Source organism: Carlito syrichta, unplaced genomic scaffold, assembly GCF_000164805.1.
Source record: "Carlito syrichta isolate Samal-C Ts95f unplaced genomic scaffold, Tarsius_syrichta-2.0.1 Scaffold303298, whole genome shotgun sequence".
Classification (NCBI taxonomy): Eukaryota; Metazoa; Chordata; class Mammalia; order Primates; family Tarsiidae; genus Carlito; species Carlito syrichta.
This window is the reverse complement of record NW_007247394.1, coordinates 48,801-55,415: the sequence shown is the minus strand read 5'-3', so window position 1 is coordinate 55,415 and position 6,615 is coordinate 48,801. Positions and strand designations below refer to the sequence as shown.

At 41.7% G+C, this 6,615-nt stretch overlaps 1 pseudogene; it reads left to right on the top strand.

Annotated features, from left to right (window-relative positions):
* Nucleotides 1–1,560: 1,560 nt before the first annotated feature.
* LOC103260689 lies at nt 1,561–2,477 on the top strand (annotated as a pseudogene).
* The last annotated feature ends 4,138 nt before the right edge of the window (nt 2,478–6,615 follow it).

Sequence of the window (6,615 nt, the reverse complement as noted above, 5' to 3'; positions counted from 1 at the left end):
CTACAATAAATCAAAAAATCAGCCGGGCGTGGTAGTGCATGCCTGTAGTTCCGGCTACTTGGAAGGCTGAGGCGGAAGGATCCCCGGAGCCCAGCAGGTTGAGGCTGCGGTGGCCGGGAGCGGCCACTGCACTCCAGTCTGGGCGATGGAGTGAGACTCCAACTCAAAAAAAAAAAAGAAAAAAGAAAAATGTACAAAGGATTTGAATAGACATTTCTCTAAAGAAGATATATAAATGGTCAACAAGCACATGAAAAGATGCTCAGCATCTCTAGTTGTCAGGAAAATGCAAATTAAACCACAGCAAGATACCATCTCATACCCATCAAGATGGCTATTATCAAGAAATAATTTTTTAACAGAAAATTAGTGTTGGCAAGGATGTGGAGAAATTGTCTGTGGAGCATATGTGAAAGACAGTATGGTGGATTGTGCATTGTCTGTGGAGCATATGTGAAAGACAGTATGGTGGTTCCTTGAAAGATTAAATTACTATATGCTATAGCAATCCCACTTCTAGATAAATACTCAAGAGAATTAAAACAAGAATGTGAACGAATATTTGTACACTCATGTTCATAGCCGCATTATTCACTACCGTACAGCCAAAAGGCAAAAGCAATCCAAGTATTCACTGACAGACGAATGGATAAACAAAATGTGGTATATACATACAATGAAACATTAACCTTAAAAAGGAAGAAAATTCTGACTGGAGATGGATGGTGATCATGATTGCACAACATGTGATTGTACTTAACGCCACAGAACTGTATCTTAAAATGGTTAAAACAACACATTTTATGTTATGCATATTTTGCCACAAAAAAGTTATTTAGTGGTTAAATCATTTTTAAAGCAGTTCCAATAGTTCATCTGGAAGATTTTTACTTTTCTAAAATAGTGACCATCCCTATATTTTTCTCACCGCATATCCTATCAAGAGCTGTATCATTACATTTTATTTAATTTACATTCTATAGATGAGTATTTATTAAATAAGGAGCTATGGATTCCTGAAGGAGACTCTGTGTGTGTGTGTGTGTGTGTGTGTGTGTGTGTGTGTGTGTGTGTGTGTGTGTGTGTGTGTGTGTATTTTATATATACATTTTAAGTTGTGTCTTATAAGCATTTGTAAATATTAAGCATTTTACATCTAAATCACCTGGATAGCCACCTTTGGCCTAATTTTCCCCACACAATTTCTGTGCCTCAGTTGATGTTTGGGCCCTATGTTAATAGTGATCTGCAAAGAAAGACTAAAGGCAGACTTCATCCTTAAAAGAAGCTTTTGCGCGCCGGGAGTTCCACGGGGTCGGGCCGGGCCGCCGTGGCGGGCGCCCGGGCCGCCAGCAGTTTGACTTCGTTTCCGCGGGCCCGTGGTGGTCTTTGCGGGGACTCCAGCATCACTGTTTGTGGGCGTGTGGAGATCACCCAGGGCGTTGAGGAAGTGACCGAGAAGAGCGTGCTGGGGATGCTCTAGGAAGCACCGAATGCTGAGACGAGTTCCAATCCAAGAGATTCTGGTTTTCTGAGAAGAAAGTGAGCACCACGGATCAGAACAACACCCCGCCCCCTTATGCCCAGGGCCTGGCCTGGCCTCCCCTCGGGGTGCCATGACTCCTGGAATCCCTATCTTTAGTCGGATGATGCCTTATGGCACGGGCCTGACTCCACAGCCGATTCGAAACACCAACAGTCTGTCTCTTTTGGAAGAGCAACAAAGGCAACAGCAGCAGCAGGCAGTGGCAGACGCGGCAGCCATTCGGTCCACGTCCCAGCAGGCGACACGGGCCTCGGGCCAGGCTCCGCAGCTCTTCCATTCACGGACTGACGACGGCACCCTTGCCGGGCACCACTCCGCTGTGTGCCTCCCCCATGACCCCCGTCACTCCCGCCACACCCGCCTCGGAGAGCGCTGGGATGGTCCCACAGCTGCAAAATATTGTATCCACAGTGAATCTTGGTTGTAAACTTGACCTAAAGACCATTGCACTTCGTGCCCGAAATGCTGAATATAATCCCAAGTGGTTTGCTGCTGTAATCATGAGAATAAGAGAGGCACGAACTACAGCACTGATTTTCAGTTCTGGGAAAATGGTGTGCACAGGAACCAAGAGTGAAGAACAGTCCAGACTAGCAGCAAGGAAATACGCCCGAGCTGTGCAGAAGTTGGGCTTTCCAGCCAAGTTCTGGGACTTCAAGATTCAGAACATGATGGGGAGCTGTGACGTGAAGTTCCCTATAAGGCTAGAAGGCCTTGTGCTGACCCACCAGCAATTCAGGAGTTATGAGCCAGAGTTATTTCCTGGTTTAATCTACAGAATGATCAAACTCAGAATCGTTCTCCTTATTTTTGTTTCTGGAAAAGTTGTATTAATGGGTGCCAAGGTCAGAGCAGAAATTTATGAAGCATTTGAAAACATCTACCCTATTCTGAAGGGATTCAGGAAGACAATGTAATGGCTGTTATGTGCCCCTGCTCCCCCACCCATGTGGTTTGTAAACAGATGAGTTTTGGTACCTTTATGTGGTATGTTGGGAGAGGATGGATGTTGAGTTGCAGGCTGTGGCACCAGGTGATGCTCTTAAATGCCTACCGCTGAATACATGCCCACTGTGGGGTACCATGAAGGGGCGTTATTTGTGTACTGAGAATACCATGCAGCATGACTGTGAGTTGCTCATTCTGTGCTGCTATTTGGGCAGCACTGCCCATTTATTTATATGTAGATTTTAAACTCTGTTGTTGGCAGGTTGGTTTAAGGGACAAAACTTTAAGTGTTAAAGCTACCTCTGCAATTGATTGTACTTTTAATTTTTCCCCCATAAACCACAGTTTTTATATTTCTACTAGAAAAGTAAAAAATCTTTTTTAAAAGTGTTTTTTTTCTAATTTGTAACCCCTAGGGCTTATTTCTGTGCCAGTCACATTCCACCTTTCCAGTATTGCAGGACAGAATAGATATGTATTAATGAAAACAAATGGCTGTACATATTTTCTTTCTTCAGAGTGCTCTGTACAATAAATGCAGTTTATAAAAGTGAAAAAAAGAAGCAACTTTCAACATGAAAGCCAATGAGTTCATGGCAAGCTGTGAGGTGAAAGTTCCACAGTAGTTAGAATGGAGACATGTTGCGTGAGAACTGAGTCTTCACTCAGCCCACAGGAATGAAAGAATTCCGACCTGAAAAAAAACTGGATCATGGCAGTGTGGCCCAAATTCATTCTGTATGTGAAAATGTGATTTCTGCAAAACTGTGTTTTCTATCACTTCAAAAAAAACATTATTCATTACATGTCTTAACTCATAGATTTTTTTTAATGTGCAAATATGTATTTGGGTTTGTATATGAACAAAAGTCATAAATGTAAAGAGTATATAAACATTTGATATGTAAAATACTTAACATTTAATTTAATGAGTATAAAAATATTTGTTTATACTTATGCAGGTACCATTATAATAAAATTATTTAAAATAATTTTTAAATGACAGAAAGGACATATGAAGATTTTGCAGCTTGCAAGGAAATCAGTGGGCAGTTAGTGATTCAGGTACAATATTTATAGTTGCATTATTAGATTTGAAACTCCTTTAAATTTGGAGAGTCTGGATTTAACTGACAAGGAAACATGTGAGAAGCAATGGAAATGGATTGTAAATGTCAGCATCATGTTTGATCATACCAAGGTGACCTTAAAATGCCATCTTATCCACTTTAATTTAACAAGGCTGATTTCCTAAAATATCAAATATTTGATATAACCAAGAATATATATTGAACTACTGGAACAAATAGCTAGAAGATATTTCAGTTGTCCCACTTGAAAAAAAGCAAGATGTAGGCAAAAATTTTCCTAACATGGTAGTGGGGGAGTAGGCAGTCCTCCTTAAGTGGAAAGTTTTATCTTTCCTCTTGATTGAAAGTTGGGAAAGCCAACCTTACCCAGACATGAAGAATGTTTTCTTTTACAGGATTTAATCTATGAGCCCCTCTTCTCCCCAAATGCCTACCATCAGCATGCCATTCCTTTATTCAGACATCACAGCTCTTCCTTTTTTAAAATTCAATTTCCCTGACAAGAATTGACACATTAAATTCCTAAAATCTTAATGGAAAAGCATTAATCAAATTGCTTTCCTCCCTGAAAGGATAGACTAGATATAATAAAAATGGAAGGAAGGAGCTAAAAATACATAAATAAGTAAATAAATTTAAAATGATTATTTATTGAGAGGTAATTTCTTACTGTAGAGGTTTTATGTACTGTCTCCAATCCCTACAACTCTTTAACAAATGTTTTATTTGCCCATTTGGCAAACAAGAAAACTAAAGTCAAAAATTAAAGTAACTTGCCCAGTTGCAAGCTGTTGAGGAGAGTAGCCAGGATTTTAACTCACATCTGACTCCAAAGCCTGCATTATTTTCCCCTACACCAGCTATGTGCTCAAAGGAGGATAAATAAAATCAAATTGGTTATTAAGCACTGAAGACAAATTTCCTTGTATCATGATTTTGCTGAGAATAAGTCCCAGTTAAGACACCAATCCTGATCAGCTGGATCTCATCCCAAAAATTGCATCTGAAATGGGGTTCAGTCTTTCAGAGAAATTGACAAGATCACCAACCCAACCTTGTATCCTTTAGATTGAGAGTGACAATAATTTCCACCATCCCCTCATCCTGTTGTTTATTATTTTATTGTTTTTTATTTACCATCTTGTCTGAGAGGGAAGGGTGGACAAGGAGAGCAGTTTTCACCTGTTTGGCCTTTTCCATTATGATAACTTCCAGCCCACAGCTTAAGAACTCAACTGCCAAGTATGTCAGTCCCAATTATATACCTGGTGACCAAGGGAATAACCACTGGGTGGGTCTGCAGATTCAGTGGACTCCATTTATTACCTGGTCCTCATATGCCCCCTCCATGAAAGACGGACCATGGTAATGCTATAATCTCTGGATAACAATGCCCACTTGGACACTAAGTCCAATATTCCTCAAAATGATTGGGTGCTCCTCTTTCCAGTATACAGTCATCTCGCTGGTGACTGTAGGCCCATTTGGAGAAAGACTGGGAGAACCATCACCATGTATATTTGCCAAGGTGTTGCAGAGTCCTCTTGGAAACCTGACCTGTCCTTCAGTCAGGGTGTTCCAAGTCTAAAAACTGGCTCAGGTCTACAAATGTGGCAAGAAATCAGAGGGTTATTTATTTGTTTGTCTGTTTGTTTTTCTTGGAGTCGCTGCATTCAGCCTTCTTCTGATCACCCACCCATGATTCTTCTGGTGGTACCAACAGAGGAGTACTCGTGTTGGCTGCATATCTATTTTGTCTCTAGGGACACCATGTTTTATCTCCCTGACTCTCCAAGATCAGTCACTGTACTCCACCCCCTGCCACTACTCCAGCCCTGCTCCTCAGAACAATAATTGTATCCACTCAGTACTTAGCAATCGTCATCCAACTTCAATGCTGCCTTAGTTTTGGTTTCCCCCATACTTCTCATACACCCGAGACATGGCACTGGGTAACGCATTCCTTTTCACTGCATTCCACTTCTTCAATGGTAAGAGTTTTAGTAACTGGACCTACCATCTTGTGCCACAGGCTGACTGTGCCCCACCAACCACCAGTGATAAAGTTTTCATTGCCAGCCAGATGGCAAGCATTCCAACTCCCAGGTCCTATCTTATTGCCTGCCTTATCAAACCACTCCCAGTACCAACGGTTCTAAGTTGGGTTCTCTGGAAGCAAATGTTGAAACAGAGTTTGACATACAGGGTATTCATTAGGAATGAATTTCAGTGGAAGAGGGGAGGAGGAAATAGAATGGGCCAGGGGGAAAAGTTGAACGGCAAAGCAGACTCGTTAAAACCCAGTCAATATATAGCACCTAGGACAGTTAAAATTATCCCTTGCTGAAACCATCACAGCCTTAAACTCCTAGCCTCCCAAAGTGCTGGAATTACAAGCATGAGTCACCACACATGGCCTATGGCCAAACTTTTTTACCCTACCATGATCAGTCATTGGATGTTGGCCACCTCAGGAAGATGTGCCATTGAGCAAGGAGGCTCTTTGCAGCTTAAGCAAACCCTTTAAAAAGGTGAGAACAAAAGGCTGTCTAGAGACAGCATATTCAGCAGCTCCTGCAAAAAGTTATTTCTTCAAAATAATCTGACTGGTTTATCTTTGGGTTCATTACAAACATGCGGGGGGGAAAACAAAGGGAAAGAGAGAGTATACTACAAGGCCAAGTGCCTGTAATCCCAACACTTTGGAAGGTTGAGACAGGAGGATCACTTGAGTCAGGAGTACAAGACCAGCCTGGGCAACATAGTAGACCCCCATCTCTACAAAAAGTGTTTAAAAATGAGCTGAGTGTGGTGGCAAGCACCTGTAGTGCCAACTACTTTGGGAGTCTGAGACAAGAGGATCACCTGAACCCAGGAGTTCAAGGCTGCAGTGAACTGTGAATGTACCACTGCATTCCAGCTTGGGAAACAGAGTGAGACCCTATCGATGAATAGAGAGAGAGAGAGAGAGAGAGAGAGAAAGAGAGAAAACTACTATACATAATAACATGGCCATATATAATGCCGAAT